This window comes from Eurosta solidaginis, unplaced genomic scaffold, assembly GCF_040869045.1.
Source record: "Eurosta solidaginis isolate ZX-2024a unplaced genomic scaffold, ASM4086904v1 ctg00001085.1, whole genome shotgun sequence".
Lineage (NCBI taxonomy): Eukaryota > Metazoa > Arthropoda > Insecta > Diptera > Tephritidae > Eurosta > Eurosta solidaginis.
The window spans coordinates 586,070-610,451 of record NW_027136922.1 but is presented as its reverse complement, the minus strand read 5'-3'; the positions used below and the strand labels follow the sequence as shown (position 1 = coordinate 610,451).

The 24,382-nt window shown below is 43.3% G+C and overlaps 1 long non-coding RNA gene across 3 annotated transcripts; it reads left to right on the top strand.

Moving 5' to 3' along the window:
• Window positions 1-18,888, top strand: LOC137235804 (uncharacterized). 3 transcript variants are annotated; one of them, XR_010948052.1, is made up of 3 exons: window positions 1-85; window positions 17,872-18,279; window positions 18,541-18,888. It is a non-coding gene; the product is annotated as an uncharacterized lncRNA (long non-coding RNA). The 3 variants fall into 3 exon arrangements; XR_010948051.1 differs by lacking the exon at window positions 1-85 and adding an exon at window positions 1,919-2,057; XR_010948050.1 differs by lacking the exon at window positions 1-85 and adding an exon at window positions 1,919-2,063.
• The last annotated feature ends 5,494 nt before the right edge of the window (window positions 18,889-24,382 follow it).

Genomic DNA, 24,382 nt, shown 5'->3' with positions numbered 1-24,382 from the left:
CCAACAAATCGCGATATGTTCGCAGTCGCGGAAATAACCACACAGTGATAATTAAAAGGATTGATATGCTGGATATATTAAAAAGGTAGGCTACAATACTCCCCTGAAATACTTTCTTTAACCTTTATATTAAGTCCCTTTCATGTTTGTCCCCTCATTTCCATACGAATTTTTGACCCTCTGAAAAGTCTTTTTCGGTAACTTCCCGTTGAGCTAGATACTTGATACTTGGAACATAGTTCAGATCTGGGAGACATTAAAATGCAAGTGGAAAAAAATCCGCTAGGTGGTGCACGGACCGAGATATACAGAAAATTAATTTTAAAATGAAAATTTTGCGATCGACTTTTAACTAATTTCTCGGTGATCCAGAGACTTGAAACTTAGTACATAGTTTGCGAGTCGCTGGCACTACAATTCGTGGAAAACAAACTGCCGCCAGGTGGCAGACAAATCGAAATAAACAAAAATCCCTGAAAATCACTGAAAAGACGCAGGGAATCTTGCGATCGATTTTCGAGTAACTTCCCGATGAGCTAGAGACATGAAACTTGGGCCGTAAGTCAGAACCCGGTGACAATGCAATATTTTATCAAAAAAAATATTCGCTAGGTGACAGTGCAATGTTTGATCAAAAAATTTGAGCTACGTAACGCACAAGTCCAACTATTTAGAACATTAGACCATACCTTCATGGCTAGCCTCAGGCGTATGCGTATTTTACCACGATTTTCAGCTGTGCTAATTAAGTAGCTGACAAAAGAGGTGGAATTCTCTTGTTATGATGCGAGGTGGAATTCTGTTGTTTTCGCCAGTGTTGTCAGCGAAAACTTCACTAATTCTCTTAAATCTAGCTATTTTGAACAAATAAATAAAGATACGAATTTTCACTTAGGAATGACTTAAATTACTAATAAAAGTTGCAATTGCCTTTTTGTTGGCGTGTTTATATTTTAAATAATCAATTAGTTAATCCCAAGTACATGGTTTGCCTTAAACAGAAAGATTGCGATGCACCTTTATAATTTTAAATCCCAAAATTCTTTTACAAGAGCTATTGCTAAAGTTTTGTAAAATTCAACAAGACTATGTCTGTATTAAAAGAAATTTTGCTTCTATTTTTTCATCCATTTATATAAAGGTAGTCCTTAAAATTTGTTTATCATCTTTTTGTTGTTACATTCATATTACTTATTTGTTAATATAAAACATACATACTACATACCACCGGTCTATACAATTTTTTCAGACAACAATGAATGCTCTATACGTTAGCATTTGGTGAAATTTTAAGCTTATAGCTGGTAAAATAGGGCAGTAATTATGAAAAGCTTCTTATATGAACAATCGGTTGTGAGGGATATATGATATATATACGACCGATCTCATCCACATTTCAATATGTGCAATATACGAAAGCATATGGTGAAGTTTGAAGCTTCAATCTGATAAATTGAGGAAGCTATGACAATAATCATCTTTTCTGAAAAATCGGTTGTATGGGGAATATACGATATAGTGGTCCGATCCGGCCGGTTCCGACAAATGTCTAATCGGACACCTAAATATACCCGCCCAGCATATTTTATCAAGATTTGGGGGACTAGTTTGCATACAAACAGACAGACGCGCAGACGGACAGACGGACATGGCTAAATCAACTCAGGTCTTTATCCTGATCATTTTGGTGTACTTATTCGTGGGTCTATCTATCTTCCTTTAAGGACCAACAATTTTGAGATTCGTGACAAAGTTAATATACCATTTCATGTTCATGAAAGGTATAAAAAGGGAAACAATATGTATCAATTGCAAGATGAAGAAAATTATAGGATAGCTTGGTATCATGCAAAAGATATCAACACTTCTCAAACCTTATTTCAATTTCAATTAAATATTTAAGATATGTTAACGTTCGCGCAAAGTCTAGACAAAAAATGCGAAATGCCGAGAACAGAGTTGTTTTATATGCACATAAATGGGTATCTACTTGGGCTTGCAGCCAATTTTCCTTCGCTCGAAAAGTTCTTTTTGGATTTGGCGATCATCACGAGCAGGTCATCGTTAAGTATATTCCTGGTGATAAAATATTATTTTCAAATCTACTTTTTTATTTCAATCAACGCGTTTCGACGCATATTCGCATCTTCATCAGGATTCTAATTTATTTTTTAGAAAATACGAAAAACAAAGTTATTAAATACAGGCAAATTAATATGTTACATATAAAACTGATTTTACATTTCACTAAACTTACATTATTGACAACATTAAATTCGTCTAGTTGTTGAGCACATAGAAAAATATATACACATAACATTAAACACAGATACATTTTGTAATAAAATTAAACCGCACAACACGTCTTTATTCGTCAATGTTTTGCATTGACTGTGATCGTTGTAGCATAAGCGCAGTTTATGTTGTCGACGTCTTCTTTGAAGTTCAGCGCTGTATGTATTTGTTGCTGTACGCGCAACCCTCCTAATGTCATCCTTCTTCTGGTTCTGTTCTCCATGTCTAATACTTTTGTTTCATCAAAATTGGCTGTGTGTTTACTTTCCGTCAGGTGTTGTGATAGTGCCGTGGAGCTTTTGTTGTTTTTAGCATCTTGCTTATGCTCGTATATTCTCGTTCTTAACGATCTTTTCGTTGTTCCAATGTACACTTTATTGCATTTTCTCCTTCTTTCCCATTGCACTTTATTTCATATACTACATTATGTAGTTGTTCCTTGTGAATTTTGTCCTTTGTTCTTGTATAAATGTTTTGGATTGTGTGATGTGGTTTGTGTGCATATCCAATATTGGTATTTTTTATTATCTTCCTCAAAGTGTTGTTGTCCGTTAGCTTTGGTATATATGTAAGTCCGATTTATATTTTCTTATTGTTTTCGTTTACTTGTGCACAATCAATTTTAAATTTAGTTTTGTTTCTTGCTGTTGTTGTTAGTACGTCGATTACATTACTAGGGTACCCATTATTTCTTAGTATATTTTTTATTTGCACCTCGTTGTCTTTCATGAACTCCTGATCACTCAGGGAGTAAACTTTATTTATAAAGTTAATAGCAGTATTCCTTTTTTGAGTCCATGGGTGATTTGATTGAAAATGTATCATTCTTGATGATGCTACGGCTTTTTTTTCCAGTTGGTTTTTATATTGTTATCTGGGGAATTGTGAATCTCCACATCTAAAAAAGCTAATTTCCTGGACTTTTCTGTTTCGAGGGTGAATTGAATTTTCGTATGTTGTCCATTATTTTCAAAGTTTAAACCTAAATAAAGTGAAGTTTTATGAAATAACTAAGTTTTAAATAAATAAAACTGAGACGTTTCATTTATTGAGAAACAAAAGAAAATACAAATTACACAGCGTATATATTCGAGCAGGCTGCGATTTCGTTCTTGAGCTTATAATTCAATATATTTTCATCGGAAATAACATTTTTTTGCTCCGGAGAATAATTTAAATTTAGCTTTTACAAAATACATATATTTGGAAAAACTCTTTTCGAAGAGAACACTAAAGGATGCGGGCAGTTTGACACTTTAGGAGCAAAAGAATCTCTATCAAAAAAGAAATGGATCTTTTTGCAAAATATTTGAGAGCCAGCCAACGACTCGCATAGTCTTTCCCCATCACTTGGGAAAACAAGTCGATTGTAGTTTTGAGCTGACTGTGCAGCTTTTCTTAAATCTAAACTATGAATTAATTAGTTATTAAATAATATTAAAAGTAAATTGAGGAAGATATTCAGCCTAATCACGCAGTCTATTGTATAATGTTTTTTCCGGATTTTGCTACGATGAATTTCGTGATTGGGCTGTTTGTTTTAAATATTTTTCGCGTTTCGTAAATGTTCTCCGTTGACAAGAACTTGTCGTAGAAAATTTCAAATAAACGTCAAAAGTTTACGTTCCGAGTGAATTCAGTGATACCACTGAACGAATTTCGAATTTACTTATTACTTTCGGAGACGTTAGGAAACACGGTCAAATTGCATGACAGCAATTTCGTAACTTTCCCGAAAAAACAGTCTACGTTGGATTGCGTGATTGGGCTGATTAAGAAATAGTTACGTAAAACATCGTGGTAGAAAATGAGGTTACAAAACAAAAAAAAAAAGAGTATTTGAATGAGGAAAAAAATATAATTATTATTAGGTCAGGTCAGTCAGGTCAGGTTGGGTGGTAGCTTCCCTGATGAGAGGAAGCTCACTTGGACAACATGACGGTCCGTTGTGATACCACATATAATAAACTAAACTAACGGTGACGTAGATATAACTTAGAGAATCGTTGGGTAGCAACGATAAAGTTCCGAATGATCCCGATCTCAACCTTGGATAGCTCCTCGGGAGATCCAAGTGAGTCACGACCAAAATACTTTCGCCTAGTTCTGGCAAAAGCTGGGCAGTCAAGCATAAAGTGATTTGGTGATTCCACCTCATCATCCTCCATACAGCTGCAGCAGGATGGAGTTTCCAATATATTGAGACGTACCGCATGGATACCCATGGGACAGTGCCCTGTCAAAACCCCAATGACCATTGATAGGTGAGCCTTAGTGAACCCAATTATTTCAGCAGACCTCCTGCCATCCACTTTCGGCCAGAAAGATCTTGATATCCTACAAGACGTAGTGTCCGCCCAACGTTTGCTGAGCTGACTCGAGGCCCAGCTATGGAAGAGCAATCCACAGGTGGCTAGCGGAATCCCGAAATCCCTACAGCCATCTTCATCCGGTTCAGTTGTACCGATTCGGGCTAAGAGATCCGCTTGACAGTTACCCGGAATATCACTATGGCCCGGGACCCAGATAATCTTAATTGTAAAATAATTCGATGCAATCGCAAGTGTGGTCAGGCACTCCCAGACCACCCTCGATCGCACTGTAGTTGAGCTCAAGGCCTTTATAGCCGCTTGGCTATCAGAGTAGATGTTAAATTCCCTAACCGTAGTAGCGCTGGATAGCATTTCATCCACCGCATCCTTAATCGCAGCAACTTCCGCTTGGAATACACTGCAGTGATCAGCCAACTTAAACTTGCGGCTTACATTTAGCTCTTGACAAAAGACCCCCCCACCAACCTTTCCGTCCAACTTCGACCCATCCGTGAACAAGTTAACCGGTCCCATGCCCCAGATAATTCCTCTTCTCCACTCCTCCCTCGGGGGAATGACTGGGGTGAAGGTTGTATAGGAAGCGGCCACCGGCATGCAATAGTCCGTCCTGTCCGGGATAAAGTCGAAACTAGTAAGAAGGCTAGAGTGTCCGAAATCAGAAAGCATATAACCCATATCACGAAGCCTGACCAACGACCGGGCCGCGGCTGCCTTTCCCGCAATATCTACTGGATGTATATTCAGCATGACATTCAGTGCCAAGGTAGGTGTTGTTCTCATAGCGCCACTGATGCCGATAAGCGCCGTCCGTTGCACTGACACTAGCATTTTGGAGGTGCTCGCCGTGTCCAGTGCTTTCCACCAGACCAGCACCCCATATAGCAGAATCGGTTTGACAACCATCTCATAAAGACAGTGTACTACTCCTGGCGAGAGCCCCCATCTCTTTCCGATAGCCCCCCTGCAGCAGTACAAGGCAACCGCGGCCTTCCTGGCCCTATCTTCCACATTGGGCCTCCAGGACAGCTTCTTGTCCAGAACAATTCCCAAATATTTAACCCTGTCAGTAAGTACCAACGGTACCCCTCCAATCGAAGGAGTTCTGAAGTCGGGTATCTTATATCTCCTTGTAAAAAGAACCAATTCTGTTTTTCCCGGGTTGACCGCCACTCCACATGATTCAGCCCACCTAGCCACAGTATCCAGGTATCCCTGCAGAACATCGCGCAGGGTGCCCAGAAATTTGCCCCTGACTAGGATAGCGAGGTCATCTGCATAGGCAACCACCCGACAGCCATTGGCTTCCAGCTCCACAAGAAGCTCGTTGACTACAACAACCCAGAGCAGAGGAGATAGGACACCTCCCTGTGGCGTGCCCCTGCACACCTTCCTCCTTATTATGGCTCCTCCCCACTCCGCTGCGACAATTCTGCCGCATAGAAGTTTGCTAATAAATTCAACCAGAGCCGCTTCGACTCCTAAACCCACCAGAGCTCTTTCGATTGCCCCCGGTAGAACATTGTTAAAAGCCCCCTCGATGTCTAGAAAGGCACCCAGAGCATATTCTTTATGTTCTAGAGACCCCTCTATTTGCTTTACAATCGAATGGAGAGCCGTTTCCGTCGATCTGCCTTTGCAGTACGCATGCTGTGAAGCCGACAGTAACCCCCCAGGTATCCTTTCTCGTAGGTACAGGTCAATCAGCCGCTCAAGCGTCTTAAGAAGAAACGACGAGAGACTGATTGGCCTGAAATCCTTAGGTGTTACATGAGAGCCCCTGCCGGCCTTCGGAATGAAGATGACCCTAACCGTGTGCCACGACCTAGGGATATAGTTAAGCCTGAGGCAGTTAGTGTAGATGATGGCCAGCCAGCGGCAGGAAATCCCTAAAGACCTTTGAAGTTGCGCAGGAATGATGCCATCCGGACCGGGTGACTTATAGGGCTTGAACGAATTTATAGCCCAGGATATTTGACTTTCCCGTAGTGGGATGGCAGGCATTTCTGCATGGCCAGCAACCGCCGACCACGCAAGCGAAGATCCCTGCGCAACTGGGACATCGGGAAAATGATTGTCCAGTAAAAGTCTCAGGGACTCCTCGCTACTCATCGACCAGTCCCCACCATCATCTCTCAGATACCCCCGAGGGGCGGGATTCCTAGAGAGTATTTTTCTAAGCCTCGCGGATTCATTGCAGCCCTCCACGTTTTCACAGAAGCTTCGCCATGAATCCCGCTTGGCTAACCTTATTTCATATTTATAAATCCCCAGACTCACCTTATAGAGCTCCCAGTCCGAGGGTAGTCTACTCCTCCTGGCTCTATTAAAGAGCCGCCTACTGGACGCTCTTAGGTCGTCAAGGGAATCAGACCACCAGGGCGGCTTGCCCTTCCCCCTGTAAGTTTTCAGTGGGCAGGACTGTTGAAAGGCGCTATTGCCTGCCAAGGTGAAGTTTTCCACCAGATCGTCTATTTCAGATTCGGACAGGTCCGAACCAGCGATAGGCGCCTCAGGCAATAGCTCTCCCAACTTCCTACAATACAAGTCCCAGTTGGTAGTTTTAGGGTTCCTAAAAGATATTTTACCGGGACGTTCTTCATTCACCGAGAACTGAATATATCGGTGATCAGAGAAAGAGTGCTCGTTGAGAACCCTCCATCCAGATATCCGATCTTCCAGTTCTCTGCTAACCAGGGTGAGGTCCAAGACCTCCTCCCTTACCGCAGTAATAAAAGTCGGGTCATTCCCCCTATTACATATACAAAGTCCCTCATCTACAATAAAAGTAAATAAAGACTCACCTCTGGTGTTCGTATCCGAGCTCCCCCATATGCTATGGTGTGCATTAGCATCGGCACCTATGATTACGCCAACACCTCTCCGCCTTGCTTCAGCGGTGATTTCGCCCAGTATCACAGGCGGTGGTCCCGTTACGTCCCCATGGGGCATATACGCTGAGACCACCCACAATTCGCTACTGCCTCGCTCGAGGCAGACCGTGGTTACGTCAGCATTGCTGAAATTAGAGAGAATAAAAGCTTTAAATTCCTTTTTAATAAGCACACAGGATCTAGGCCTACCTGCCTCCCCATGCACCAAGGTGTTGAATTTTCCCGTCCTTAATCCAGAAATTTTTCCGCCGTTACTACTCAGCCACGGCTCCTGGACAAGGACAATATCCACTCCGCCTTTCTCAAGACAGAGCAACAAGTTTGCGGAAGCCGCCTTAGAATGCTGAAGATTGATTTGACGGATTTCCATCAACACCACTCTTCTTCTTCTGCACCCCATCCTTGGCGGCTTCGCCCTCGGAGACTAGGAGGTCCTCCTCCTCCCCCAACAGACGACTTACACTGATGACGGATCCCGCCATCGATGATTCGCCCTCGGAGGCCAGGAGCTCCTCCTCGGCCCTATCATCCAGACGACTAGCACTGATGACAGATCCCGCTATTGACGGGACGTCAACAGTGCTTTCGCTGTCCAAATTAGCGGAGTCAGCATCCACAACCATGGGTACTGGCTCCCCTGCGGACGCCTCCACCTCCCGAACAGTCTCTGTGGGAGAGGAACCATCCCCCCTGGAATCGGCGTGGTAGATTTTAAGAACCACACGCTCGAGGCCATAGGAGATAACTCCCCTCGTGTCAGAGAGAGGACCGGTGGACTCTGCGTTTAGCAGAATCAGCACTTGCCGACGTGGCCCAACAGCCTCCTCTACTCTGAGGACCCTCCAGTTATGCGTCGGAAGGTTCGGGTTGCAGTAACGCATTAGTTCGAGTATTTTCTCCGGCTGAGATGGCCCGGCAGGCAACCACACCCGAGCCCTCGGTCGAAGGGGGAGATCCCTCCGTTCCACGGCCTCGAGTCTGGCCCCCCTCCAGACCTCCCCTACCAAAGAAATTATTTTCTTAAAGATACAGGCCGACCGCTCGTCAGCACAAGTAATCAGTCTAAAACCATGATACCACCCCGAGTATTCGAAGCATGGCCGCGTACCTGGGCTCTCCATAACAGCGGTCATATAGGCCGCTGATATGGCGCTGGCGACCCACGGCCACTCCTCTCGGGAGATGGCACCATCCTCCCTACTCCTATCCAGGACCCCGAGGGTGATGGAGCCTGCACGTTTAGCGATTTCGCTAAACGAAATTGCGTCCCCACCTCCTCGGGCCCTTTTTGTCGTTGAGGCATTCCGCTCATCCGACCTTTGCCGCTTCATAGCCCCCAAACCCTGCTGCTCACCCGCATCGTTCGACACCGGTGTGTGGTCGTCGCAAGCTACGACGCTCCTGGCCCACTCCAGCGTCCGGGAATGCTTCTCAGACATCTGAGCTGCATCCCTTCCGCCGTAGCGCTCCAAGATCTTCTCAGCTAAGCGCCGATCACCCAGAGCTTTCCTACGCGGCGTCGATCGCCTACCTTTCCCGGCAGGCTTCGACCCCAGGGCTCCCGTTGGGAAAGCTCCTCGCGACAGGGCTTCCTTACTAGTACTGGGCTGCTCCGTCGCATTCGTCGGACCTCTGCCTTTCCTTGTCACAGCCCCATATGGGCCTACATTGGGTGTCGGTTTCGACACCCCTCCACTAACCGAACTACCCGTACCTACGGGGTTTGAAACCAAACCCCTGCGCTGATCCGTCTGATCAGCCCTTTTGACCCGCCGGGAGCTTTCCCGGCTGGCGGCGACCTGCTTCGGAGCACTCTCCGCACCTGTCGCGTCCCCCGCACCATGACGACTTTCGCCGTCACTCCTACCCTCCTTTTTCTTCGTCTTCGTGTCCATTCTAAGAAGTCCCCCCTCAAGGCCGCTATCCGGAGCCGATTGTGTAGTCGCCCTTCAACGGTCCCGTGGTTATCTATGCTGCGCAGGGAGGCCACGCGAGGGTTGACGCATTACCTTATGAGTAATGCGTTCAGAGCCAGACCGGACGCAAAGCGGGAAAATCTTCAACCGCACCTACACCACCAACTTAACGGCGACGGAGCCGGAACGTACCTTGAGGCCCGCCACGGTTTTAAAGGGACGTGGGCAGGTGCAGCATTAGCCTACCAGCCATTTCGATAGGGTTTCACCCCGACCTACTAAGGTGGCAGAATACTGCACCTACCAGCCCAAAGTCATCAATTCCTATCCATAGTCAAAATCAAGTCCCTAACAATCCGGTTCGTCACCATTGAGTACCGATCTTGACCCTTAACAGTGTCCTCCCTCCCCTGAGCTCGGCACAATGACTCAGGGGTGCGGGTTTTATCGAGTTGTCCTCTCTAGATCCGCCATTATCAGTAGAAGCAGGGGCACCTCGTGCAGGACGTGACAACCAATCACGTGTGACAATTCGTCACTATGGCCGGTCTAAGACTGATACCAGTCCCTGATCCAGAGCCTGGAACCACGTATGATATCCAAGCCTAGTATCTTAACCCCCTAATTATAATTATTATTAAGAATGCACAAAAAAAAACAACAGAGAGAGTATTTGAATGAGGAAAAAAATATAATTATTATTAAGAATGCACAAAAAAAAAACAACAGAAAGAGACCAAACTAGAGTTATCAATGTAAGAAAAATTTTTTGTCATCAATGAAAAGAAAAATCAAAGTTAAAAGAAATTCCATAATATAAATAAATGCAGTATGGTAAAGTCTTAGAAAAAAAGAGGGGAAAGTCAAACGAGAGGAAGTTAAGAGATAAATTGTGTGCGGGGTTTTTTTTTAACTAAATGAGCAGGAATAATTTAATCGACTTGATAAATTCAAAATAGGTGTTACTCATGAACCAATAAACAGATCCCGCATTAAAAAATTAGAGCAAAAAATCATAGATAGCTGTGAAATAAATTTTTTCGGCGTGACGTCAAGCTTTTGACAACATGTTTCATTGCTGACGCAGTGTTCAGACTTTATTCCAATCAGAGTATTTTGCTCCGCTTTACCCCCTACTACATTTTTTATCACAAAGGTTTATTTGAGTTGAGTTGAAAACTAAATGGTAGTACTACTTAACATCTTTTGGTTGAAGTTTTCATTGCATACGTATGAAAAGCTGATTGTTAACGATTGGATGAAATGACGTGAATCCATTGTTCGTGTCTTAAGAGATGTTTGTTCCCACAGTTTTTGTACTTTTTTCGTACGGAGTGAGAAAAGAAGGAGCAAAATGTAAGCAAAACATGTGTCTGGACGCGATCTGTAAATTCTGCCAAAATTTAACATACAGTACTTCTTGAAGTTTTATATAAAAATTATGAACGTTGAGTCAATCACGTCAGCTAACCCTGTTTTGCGATAACAGTCGCCAGATGGGACCACCAAGCGAGGTCAAATCTTCCTCCAACTGTCTCTCCCATTTCAATGAAGGTCTTCTCTTTCCTCTGTTTACAAACTGCCGGAGCGTATTCGTTCATCCGCATAACATGACCTCGCTATCGAAGCGTTCTGCTGTTATTCGGTGCACTATCGTCATATCTGCGAAAAGCTCATCATTATACCTCCTTCGATACTCGCCGTCGACATCACGGATATGAATATAAATCTTCCGGAGAACTTTTTCCGGAGAACTTTTCTCTCGAATACTCCAAGAGCCTCCTGCGAAGACAGTCACCTTGTAGCGGTGCAGGGGCTTACGCCGATCGCATTCGATACTAATTGGTCAGATGGGAGCGGGGCAACCGCGCTCACCTGGCAGATGTGGTCGAATGCGATCGGTAACTAGGAACTGTCACCTCCTAATCCAGGGTGTCATGCGTCACCGTGCCCATTGGACTGGTTTGCAGCCAGGAGGTCCACAACACCGGCTGTATTATAACGGCGCCTCCCCAACACCGGGCCACCTTGGGGAGTAACCATGGCCTTACCGCGTCAAGGGGCTCTGCCGCGGCGGACCAACCTTGTTGCCCAAACTAAAGCAGAGACAACAACGCTTGCCATGTCAAGCAAGTTGTCGTAAGGAAAAGATGATGAACAACAACAACAAAAAAACCAACAACAACAATAACAATAAAAGCACAACAAAAAAAAATGGGCTCCAAGAAGAGCAGCGGGCAGAGAAGCAGCAGGCCACGCACGTACTCCAGGCAATTCCTGGAAAGCCTCACGAGAGAGGAGGCAATGCTCTTCTTAGAGCATCAGAGGGATGAATCTCCCTCCACTAGCACTGGAGTATACAGAGAACCGGCTCTCAAAACCGCGAACCCCAAGGGCAACACCAAAACCCAAGGAGAGCAGCGCGGGCCCGAAGAGCACTCCAACCAGGAAGCAGAAACCCGCGATCCCCAGTGGACCCCTATCCACTGGTCAGCAGCGCGTGCAAGTCAAACAAGGTGAGCAGAAGGCGGCGGCAGGAAACAAACCCGCGATCCATGGAGGGCCCAGTACCTCCATTGCGCAGCGCGGACCGAAAGATAAAACAAAAGAGTTAACTGCAAGAGAGCGAGAAAAGCTGACAAAGAGAGGCTACGACGGTGCATCCAAGCACGAAAACCACCACCCTAGCAGTCCCTCTAGAGGGACGAGTAAGTCTAGGCGTTCACCGTCGGAGCATGACTCTAGTAGCAGCTCACAGAGCACCTATGAAAGGTCCCAGGAAGGGAAGAATACAGAGCGGAACCCGGAGTGGAAGCGGCCTAACAGAAGGCACAACAGAGGCAGGCAACCTGCACTTCCACCACGGGGCAGTCCAGGAGCGCTGGATGACAAGAGACGCTTTGGACTAAGTGGGGCTGGCGTAAAAAGATACCTCCGATATCTAGAGGAAGGCCTGTCGCCCAGGGAGGCAAGAGCCAGGGCAGATGAGCGCAGGCATGAATCAGACCACGGGCAGAGAAAAGCCAATGCTCAAAGTGGAAGCAAAGAAGGAAGGAGAGCACAGCCAGCGGCAGCTGACCAGCATGCGCCCGCTCCCGCTGAAAAGCGCAGGATCGGGCAAATTACGCCGGAGGAAACTCCGAGCTCAAAAAGGCAACGGGCCCACGCTCCCAGGAACACTGCACCCACGGGCAGGGAGATTCAAGCCATGGCGACTGGGGTACCCGCTGGGATGGCACCAAGGCAGCAGAGCTATTCGGAAGCCCTTAGGGGTATCCGAATAGCTGTTCTGCCCAGTAACTACCCGGCGGAGGCCCTAAGTCAAGAAGACCTGACGAATCTCAAAGAGCTCATAATGGACGAAGTGTTCAGGGGATGTGGGCATGCCCTAGTTTTTTGCGGGGTATACTTCCGAGCAGGGCTCCTCCTCGTGGACTGCGAGGACGAAAAAACAGTTAAGTGGCTCGTTGAAGTAATACCGACGCTTGAGGGGTGGACAGGGCCACAATTATGCACGAGACGCGGGGATGAAATACCGCCAACGCATAATGTGACTATGTTCCTCCCCAGAAGTGCGGAACGCTCAAAAGAGTTTGCGTTACGGCTCCTCGCCAACCAAAATGAGGGCCTCAGGACGCAGAGATGGCGCTTCATTAATTGTAGCGCAGAGGAAACAGGCCTACGTCTCGACGTAGGCATAGACGAGGAATCGTATCAAATCATACGCAGGAACGGGCTTAAGCTGCACTATAGGTACGGCCTGGTCCTAGTGAGACCCTGGAGGAAGAGGCAACCAGGGAATAGTGAACAGCCGGAAGACAAGGCGGAGGCAGAGACAAGGCGGAGGCAGAGGGCACCGACAGAGGCGAGCTGTCGGACGAAAACATGACGGACGCGAGCACCGATACCATCAGAGCTCGCGAGACCACAAACCCTCCCACCGCAGCAAGCAAGGACAAAATCGTGCAGCCTGGGGATGAAAAAGAAATCCCCACCACACAAGAGCTCATCGAGGGCCTCGACCTCCAGGAGCTGGAGCTGAATAGGCGGGACGAAAGCGAGAGCGGATTGTCGGATGAAGATGATCCGATGAGGCCGGCCGGGCCAAAATGACCGGCACAAGCATAAAAATAGCCCAGATCAACCTCCATCACGCCATTGCAGCCTCGGCTGTACTGGTGAGGAGGTTCGCCTCGGATGATCTGGGCATCGCCCTCATACAAGAACCTTGGCTTACAAGGGACAGGTGAGGGGCCTTAATGTAAGTAATAACAAAGTTATTTGGGATCTCTCACAGCAGAGACCAAAAGCATGTGTAATGCTTAAGTCAAACATTAACTATTTTTGCATTACAGAATTTTTAAGCCGGGATCTGGTGGCGGTGCAGATCGAGGCAAAGGTGAATGGAGACAACACCAGCATTGTGCTGGCCGCAGCCTACTTCCCGGGGGACGACAGCACAGTCCCTCCAGTTAACGTGCAGAAGCTAGTGGAGCATTGCAGAAGAGCGAAACTTCCGTTGATCATAGGAAGCGATGCTAACTCCCACAACACGGAGTGGGGCAGCAATGATACCAACCAAAGGGGTGAGTGTTTACTAGAATATATAGTCAGCAACGATTTGAATATATATAACGTCGGGAGCAAACCGACATTTGTCACGAGAGTCAGGGCAGAGGTCCTAGATATAACACTTGGCAACAACCTGACTGAGAATATGATCTCGAAATGGAGAGTCTCAGAAGAACCCTCCCTATCGGATCATAGGATCATAAGGTTTGAGCTGGGTGCTGTATCAGGGCAATACAGCCCTAAAAGAAATCCCAGGAAAACAGACTGGGGCTGCTACAAAAGTATCATAGAGGCTAACGCGGATAGTCTCAGAAATAAGAGCAGAAGCACTAACTGTACTGAGTTAGAGGGCAGAGTGGATAGGGCAAATCAGATAATGATAGATGCCTAAAACTCCAGTTGCCGAGTCTCCTTAGTTAAGGGTAAGAAGGCAACCCCCTGGTGGTCGCATGACCTGACACTACTAAGGAAGAAAGTCAGGAAACTCTTTAACGGGGCAAGAAGAACCGGCAACTGGGAGGAATACACTCAAAATCTAACAAAGTACAATAAAGAGATAAGGAAAGCTAAGAGGGAAAGTTTCAGAAATTTCTGTGAGGGAATTTCTAGCACACCTGCAGCGGCAAGGCTCCACAAGGCCCTAGCCAAAGAGCAGAGGGAGATTAACTTAGCGATTAGGCTTCCAGACGGTACCTATACCGGAACGGTGGAGGAGCGAGCGAGGGCCCTGCTACACACGCATTTTCCGGGTGCCTCTCCGCAAGTACCGGAACCTGTGTTCCCCAGAGTGAAACCAACCCCATCAGACTGGCAACTGGCCAACTCCCTCTTCAGTGAGCCCAGAGTCAGATGGGCAGTGGAATCCTTTAAGAAAAACAAATCTCCGGGGGTGGATGGCATCTACCCGGTGCTAATGCAGCAAGGGACACAGATCATCCCACATCTGGCCAGGATCATGAGAGATAGCCTGGCACTGGGATACATACCCATGATGTGGAGAAGAGCAAAAGTGGTTTTCATACCAAAAGTAGGAAAAAAGGATTATTCACAGGCAAAGTCCTTCAGACCAATAAGTCTAACTTCCTTTGTCTTGAAGGCAATGGAAAAGATATTGGACCAAGAAATCAGGTCGAACGCCCTCAAGAGCTGGCCCTTACATCATAGCCAGCATGCGTACAGAGCGGGTAGGTCCACGGACACAGCTCTGTACCAATTAACATCTGAAATACAGAGGGCGTTCGAAACAGAGGAAACAGTGATTTGCGCTTTCCTTGACATTGAGGGTGCCTTTGACAACACATCTCATGAAAGCGTAAACATAGCACTGCAGAGAAGAGGAATTCAGATGCCTATCCAGAGATGGATTGACAATCTACTCCGCACAAGAATCGCTGAAGTCCATGTAGGCAACAGCGCAGTTAAGGTTAATACCACGAGGGGTGCCCTCAAGGAGGTGTTCTATCACCCCTTCTGTGGAGCCTAGTAGTGGACGAACTCCTGCAAAAGCTACCTGACAGTGGCATAAGATGCCAGGGACACGCTGACGACATCGTCATAATTGCAAGGGGTAAGTTCGAGAGTACGCTCTGTGACATAATACAGAGGGCACTGAATATTACGAAGGGATGGTGTGCCAGTGTGGGGCTTAACATCAACCCATCTAAAACGACCATCATCCCTTTCACCAGAAGAAGGGCCCTACCAGCCCTGAGAGCAATTACAATAAATGGCGTGGCACTAGAACAGGGAACCGCGGTGAAATACTTGGGGGTCACTTTTGACACCAAGCTCCTATGGAAACAGCACTTCGACTCCATGAGAGCTAAGTCCACGAGGTCCATCATGATATGCAAACGTCTAGCAGGCAAATCATGGGGCTGTAGCCCGCATGTGCTAAGATGGATGTATACCATGATAGTAAAACCTATGATAACATACGGTTCGATAGCCTGGGCATCGAAAACAACTCGGGCGACGACGAGGCAAGCGCTGTCAAAACTTCAGCGACTGGCATGTGTATGCATCACGGGAGCCATGCGCACATGCCCTACAGCAGAGCTGGAGGCTATCCTTGATCTGACCCCGCTGCATATATCAATAGAGCAGTCAGCCAAGCGAACCCTCCTGAATATTGCTAAGGAGGGCTCGGGCATAGGTAAAGTTATATCGTCCCGAAACATGGAGGAATTGAGAGAGAAGATCCCAATCTCTCAACTCCCGAGGGATGATATCCTCAGGCAGATAGTCTATGAGAGAAGGTACAAAGTATAATTGGGAGACAAGGGTACGTGGGAGGAAAGCAGAATTGTGTACATTCATCAGCTAAATAGAATAGTATGGTACACAGATGGCTCGAAGACGCCAGAGGGGATTGGATCTGGAGTCATTGGACCCAGAGCCAAGATATCAACGCCTCTGGGAGCACACCCGAGCATTTTTCAAGCGGAAGTATTCGCTATAAGCCAGTGTGCTGACCTGAACCTTCAGCGCGAATACTCCAACGAGACAATTGCCATACTCAGTGACAGTCAGGCCGCCCTCAAGGCGATCTCGGCGTCTGAAATAAAATCAGCACTAGTACTTGAGTGCGTTGAAAAGCTAAATCAACTAGGAGCACACAACAAACTGTTGTTGGCCTGGGTTCCTGGCCACCGGGGAGTGGAGGGCAACGAGCAAGCGGACAGCCTGGCAAGGGAGGCAGCAATGACACGACCTATTGGTCCTGAGCCGTTCCTGCCAGTAGGCCCGCAGGAAATCAGAGGGCATCTACTATTAGAAGAAAGGGATAAGAGGGAAGAACACTGGCGCAATATGAGGCAATCTAAGTTACTGCTGGGGGGCTACAACACAACTCGATATAAGGCATTAATGGGCTTGTCGAAAGATAACCTGAGGATCCTAACAGCTATTCTTACAGGACACTGCAGACTGAACAGCCACATGCAGAAGCTGGGCATACTATCGAACAACACATGCCGATTTTGTGATCGATCAGCGGAGACGGCGGAACATATACTCCTGGAATGTGACGCAATCTCAAGACGTAGGGCTAAGTTTTTTGGGCTCACCATGGCCAGAGCACTCTCACATCAAATCCCTCAATCCAGGTGAACTGTTAGGGTTCATCAGAGAAGTCGGCTTGGATGAGGTGCTGTGAAGCAGTTGAGGGCACAATAGACCAATGGTCGCAGTGCGATCTTCAATTAATTATCTATCTATCTATCTACTCCAAGAGCCATCTTATCTTCTCTCGACACTTTCCATAATTACGAGCCATACATCAGGACAGGTATGGTGAGTGACTTGTAGAGCGAAACTTTTGTTCGTCGAGAGAGGACTTTACACAAAAGAAGCACTTTTTTGAATTCTAGTCCGCCATTGTTTTTGCTGTTACTGCTGCTTCCCAAATAGACGAAATCCTTCACAGTCTCGAATTTATATCCATCAACAGTGACGTGGCTACAAAGGCCACGATGACAGCAAGTAGTTCGTCTTGTCCACATTTACTGCAATACCCACTTTTTTGCTTCTTTATCTTATACCAACTCTTCGCTTCCATGTTTGAACAGCCCGGCGGGTATCCCGTCATTATTTTGCACCTTGTGATTTTTTAGCCGTGATATTGCCATTCTCACTTCGCCATAGTTGGATGCCGGAAGGTGTTTTCCATCATCGGCGATCGGTGTGGGGGATCTCTGTACGTCAGTTACCAGGTCGCCAATATCGTTCCTACAGGAATCTGCCCCGGTCTTTAAACCTTCTGTCCTTAAAATAGCATGAAATAAGTATGGTAAACCGAAAATAATAATAATAATATTTTTCCGCTATAAATATTCGGGAAGATAGAGCGCATTTTTCTTCCAGAATGTGGTGTACTAATGGGAGCATTAATTGGTCATCCTAAACGTTTTAGGCCGACTCCATGTCCATCTGATAAGGCAGATAACTTTTTGGTTGAGAAACACTTCATGAGAAAATCACAATCGAAAGGTTTGCCAAGCCACCAAATCAATTTGATGTTCACTGTTCGCCCCGCTTTCAAGAAGGAGGAAAAAATATACTCCAAAAATTGTATTTTTACTCTGGCGTAGTCGTTTACTCAGGTAACAGTTTTAAATACTCCGAACACTGATATATGAGAGAAATCAGGTGTTAACAGGTGTTATTATCAAAAATCTAAACTCATCGACATAAGCGAATTTCCATTTGCTTAAAATAGCCTATCTACAGTAAGCGGAATATACGAAGGCCTTCAACAGATCCAAGATCTCTGTAAGTATAACCATTGCTGTTGCTGATTTTCTCGATTTTATTATTTATTTAAACCTGCTAGCATGTCGTATTTCCGTTGGAAAGTGTCTTCTTTTATGACGATTTCTCTTTAACTATTGTAAAATAATTAATCTATTAATTGGATAATGATTAAAAATATGTAAATCTTGTCTTTGTTTTCATTGAATTTCTTTTCTTACATATAATATACATATTTATAATAAAAATAGTAACAAAAATAATAAACATTTTTCTTCTCAGAAATTCATTTGCGATCAGTACGTGTCTCTTTCACTTTTCCTCAACATACCTACATACATACGTATGAGAATCTCTCATTACATTTGTTTCTCTCGCATGTGACAAATTAAATATATTGTGGCAAATGTTGACATCACTATGCTGTCAGTAAATAATCACAAGAACAAAAACGGCAAGCATCCACACTAATGTACAAGGCAGCAGTTTAAAGCAAAGAAATTATCTCACATACACATATGTAGTCATCAGCTAAGAGACGAAGTTCTTACTCACACATACACACGCATATAGCTAAACAACCAAGTATGCGATACAACTGTTCCATCTTCGTGAAAAGTCCAGACCTTTGGAGAACGAAGCAACAGAGAGCATATACGCAGCGCAAGCTGAGAAATAACTAATCAGTTTGATTTACACACGCTATTAGTTGTGAAGTGAAGTATAATTGTACTGCTCCCAAAGAAGTCTAAATAAATACTATTTCACAATGCAGAATATTGCAGTTATTTATTCGACAGTTCAGCGATTCGAACGTTAGCAGTGTTCCAAATACGAGCCAAATCAGACCACAAATACGATTTTTGTGAATATCTCTTTCCATGCGCCACCTAGCGGTGATTTTTTTCATAGGTCGCTTTCTATTCTTGTATGTATTATGTGTTCCAAATATGAGCCAAATCGGACCCCAAATGCGATTTTTGTAAATGTTTCGATCCTTGCGCCACCTAGCGGCGATTTTTTTCATAGGTCGATTTCTATTCATATATGTATTATGTGTTCCAAATACGAGCCAAATCAGACCACAAATACGATTTTTGTGAATATCTTGATCCATGCGCCACCTAGCCGCAATTTTTTTCATAGGTCGCTTTCTATTCTTGCATGTATTACGTGTTCCAAATATGAGCCAAATCGGACCACAAATGCGAATTTTGCGAATATCTCGATCCTTGCGCCACCTAGCGGCGATTTTTTTCTTATTATTGCATTGTCATCGGGTTCTGAACTATATTCCAAGTTTCGAGCTTGTAGCTTATCGGGAAGTTACTTAAATTTCAATTACAAGATACGTTCACAACGGCCGTGCGGCCTGCCTGTCAACTCAAGCTAAATAAAACCGTTTAAAAAGACTCTCAACCAAATTACTGATACGAATCGCTACGTTTGAATAACCCTGACTGAGTATGAGTACAAGATTTTTTATATCATGATCCGAATATATTGGGGCATATTCATAATCGAAATAAAATGTGACTAAGTTAGTTGAAGCATTTTTGACAGAGAGCACATATAAAATTGTGTGAAACAGTGTTAACTAACTTAAAATCATATTTTATTGTGACTTCGCCTATGTCGCATTTAGTTTATAACTACTCATTGCAGATCTCTGCTCTGTGGGTTAAATCTGTTTTAAAATAATAGCCGTGTTTTTTTACACGTAAACGTCTATACGCTTATACTTTATATGGACTGCTAAGCGTCAAACTTTAAATACACTTCTGAAGTTGCTGCGCATAAAATGTGTACTACTAAATTTCAATACGCATTATACTCAGATGTAACTGAAATATGTGTTTTTGTTTCACCCTATACACAAATTCTATGTATTCTATGTGTGTCCAGAATTCATCGCAACTGATTTAGCTATATTTTATACACAGGCATACAACAGAGGGTCGTGTCTCCGCTTTTCGGTATACCCTGTACCTGTAGCTAGTTGTTTAACCACAGCCGCTAGATGGGTCTCCTAAGCATTATTTAAGCGAGGATCGGCGTTTTTTTTCACGCGCAAACGTAAACGTATACGCGTGTATAAAAAAACGGCTAATATTCCAACTTTCGCTTAGTAAAATTCCATCGCCAAAAATCTGTAAAACAAAATCAAGTGCGCAGAAAAGTATGCAACACTTACAGATAACAGCCTCACCGCGTTAGCGTTCGTTGTATCACAGAATTTTTACACTTTGAAAATGACGACTGTTGTTTGCAAGGTTGCATTCCTTCGAGTCTATGTTTTCCCCATCTGGATTAACAAAGTCATGAGCCTGGGCATTCGCGCTATTTTAGTGATGTAAATTGCATGACGCCAGCGCCAATGCGGTGCCAGCTCAATGGTAGCTCATTGACGAAATGACTCCAATCGAATTTTTGACGCTACTTAGTAGTGAGTGCGTAGTACATTTCACTTGCGCTATTGAGTGAAACGACTTTTGTGTGTCAGGCACGAGTTTGGTGTTATTGGCGCTACTGGCAATGATGACACTGAGCTGATGACGGTAGCGCTGGTAGTTCAGCTTTTGAATCAGAGAAAGAACTGATGACCCGTGCAAATTATTATGGCTTTGGCCGTGTAAATTATTATGGTGTATTTGCACCAAATAAATGCTGCAGACATAACAACCGGAGTCATTTTTGAGTTGTATATTTTAGATTTAATAAACAATTAATATGGGTGTGTTTGAGCGGCCAAATAATAACAGTAGTATTGCTAAATTTCCTAGCGATGATCAATAGATTGTCAACATTTCGTTCAACGAACGCGCGAAACTGCCACATCTGCTCAAATTTGCCAAGATTTTCCATTCTTGATGTAACTTAAGCCGTTATGCCAATATTTTTCAGCCAGCTTTTTTCAAATAGGTAATTTTTCCAAAAGCAAAATAAATTACAGAAAAGATTATAGAGTTAAACAGCCTTAAAAATTCAGCTATGTTGGTTATACACAGAAATACAACAGAGGGTTGTGTCTCCGCTTTTCGCAAGCGTGAGATTCACCACGTGTGACACGCGTGATTCACCACGTCTAGGTCTCAAAATCCACGGTTAGGTACCGGCGGGTTTGTATGGGACTTAGGCTGGTATGCCAAAGTAAACACAAATCTTTACCGATAACTGTGTTATCAATTAATTTATCGAATTCTCGCAAAGTAATATTGCATTGTCATCAGAGTTATACATGTGTACAAAATTTCAGCTCAATCAGACACCGGGAAGTGTATCAAATTTAACTTGCAAGATTCCATTACATACAACAAAAGTGAAACTAAATAAAAGCTTATAATTATAAAAAAAGGAGTTGATTTAGCCATGCCCGTCCATCCGTCCGTCTACCTGTCGCTGCACACGATAACTTGCGTAAATATTGAGAATTAAATATCACAATTTGGTTTATGGGTTTCTTGGCGCTCATATCCCGTTGCTATTAAAAATCAAGGAAGTCGGATGGAAACCGCGCCCACTTTTTACATATAAAACATTTTGGAAAACACATAAAACCTGATTATTCAGCAAATAATTTCTCTAGAATGTTAAAATTTGATGTGTGGAACGTTATTAGGAATTTTGATTTTTTTTGAAAATGGGCGTGGCACCGCCCACTTGTGATAAAATCAATTTTACAAGTATTATTAACCATAAAACCAAAAACTGTTAAACCTTTCATAACAAAATTCGACAGAGGCTGCTTTTACTATAGAGAATGCTTCAAAAAAAAAAAAGCAAAATGAACGAGACGGTGTGAGGACCACGCCCATTTTTATATAAAAGATTTTAAAAAGGGTCGCGGATGAATAAAATAAGCTATATCATTGCAAAAAAGAGCTTTATATCAATGGTGTTTAATTTTCCAACTGAAATTATACCCAGAAAAAGGAAAAATTTTTTATTTTTTGGCACCGTCCCTTTTATGACAAAACAATTTTCTATGTTTCGGGAGCCATAGCTCGGAGAAAAATTAAAAATTTCCTTATAGCAGAAACTATTTCTAGGAAAAATGGACGGGATGAACTATATCTTAGCGAAAAATAGTTTTGTATCAATGATATTTCACTTATCAAGTTTCGTAACAAAGTTCGAAAAAGTTATTTATCTGAAAGTACAATTCAAATTCACGCTGTGTATATAATATTTGGTTACACCCAAACTTAGACGCCCTTCCTTTTTTTGTTTGTTTTAATTAGCTGAAAAAATGAACAAATGAACAAACAAATTAACAAATCAAACGTATTTATTAATGTTCTAGCGAAATGAAATGACGCATTTTGCTATACTTTTTTAAAAAAAATTTCTTTGAAATTGTTTGTTTATTTATATGTGGGCGAATCCCATATAAGGTCCATCACGAACCGAAAATCAAAAGTGGTCAGACTTTATTCCTATCACTTGGGTTTAAAGGCCAAATATGTGTATGATGTGGAAATCAAATAATTTATTCTTTCCCCTCATCCTGCACAGAGAAACATGATTTCAAAGACAAGCGTCATCGGGTTTGCAAAGTTGGATGTCTTACTAATAAAATATAACGTCCTTTCTTTATATTGTTGCGCTGTTAAACACAGATCTATATTTTTTCTTTTAATAAAGCTTTGTCTATACTTTTATTTAGCATCAAAGAACTTTGGAAAATGGAGGTTTTGTAAATTGATCCTGCCCTTATCCTCATTATTTTCCTACTAAGCAGACGTGGGCCTGAAATTAAAAAAGCTTTCAGATGTTAAATAGGTCTGTTTACTAAAATTTTTCCGCAAACTTCGGGTAACATTTTTATTGGTGTCTAAAATTTGCCAAGTCCATTACCTCCCTTCCAATAGTTTATCCATATATTGGCCAATAACTTTATTTCTATTTAGCCAATGAACAAAACTTATCAAGAAATGAACTCTAAGGATTAATGTAGGTTTTATTGGTGTATTCAACAATTTAATATGAAGACACAAAAGAAAGCAGTAAAAACTATGTAGCTTGCATTTTTCTTGTGAATATTATCTGCTTTAAAATATATATACATATATATATATATATATATATATTTGTCGACTAGTTAAATGGGAATATCTATCCAAATTTCAATGGATTAATTATATTCGTGATTTTCTGAACGGAAAATTATATATGGCCTCTTAAAAGTTTTGATTTATTCTGTACTTTTGTTCTATTTCTTCTAAAAAACTAACATTTAATGACCTAAAAATGTATCGAAGAATAAACAGAGGGAAATTTATATACCAGTATACCTCCCCGCTTATGAAAAGGGGGTTTTGCGCCCTTAGCCCGGACTTTGAGGGCGTATTCGAAATTTCAGGGTATGCAGGTTTAGTTTACTCTACTAGACCTAAAACTCGATCTCTCCCAAAGAATAAATTTTCAATGTCATTTGTAATTCATTGAGCACAAATTGTGCCGTCCGTAACCGCACTTAAGCTTATACTCAGCGTTTTAAAAGGATATATCAGATTTTCGATTACGGGCATTGGGTCTTTATTTCACCTTCTGTCTCTCATTTAAGGAATGTAAAATCTCCCCTTAACTTCTTTAAGTTTTGCATAGTTTCACAAGCATCAAAAAATTACTTCTAATTCTTGTCGCGACCGAAACTCATCATATATGTATATGGTCGTATATATGTACTTATATTTTTGAGGTAGCTACAATTGTTGCTTTAAATATTGTAATATCCGTTCAGTCCGCTGCTCATGTTCACTTTTATGCAGGTTGAAATGAGTGCGAATGCGCGTCCATCACCAAGGACTTGCCCATAAGTATTTGCTAAGTGTGTTATTAAGTTGACATGTGTACAATGAATGTATTTTTAATGAAAAGTACATATTAGTTTTATTAATTAGTTTTATCTGTTTTCAAGTTGGTAATATTCCATCGTACACTACTACAAACCCAGAGTTGGGAGCAGTGCACTGAATTTTGAGTAACAACACTTACAACTTAAGTGGGCTGTCATAATCAAGATCTTCCCTTAAGTATTATTAATGAGACCTTAATTTTTTATGTATTTAACCGTCTCTTCATCTTTCACATATTAGTAAAACTAGCCAATAACAGCGGGCCA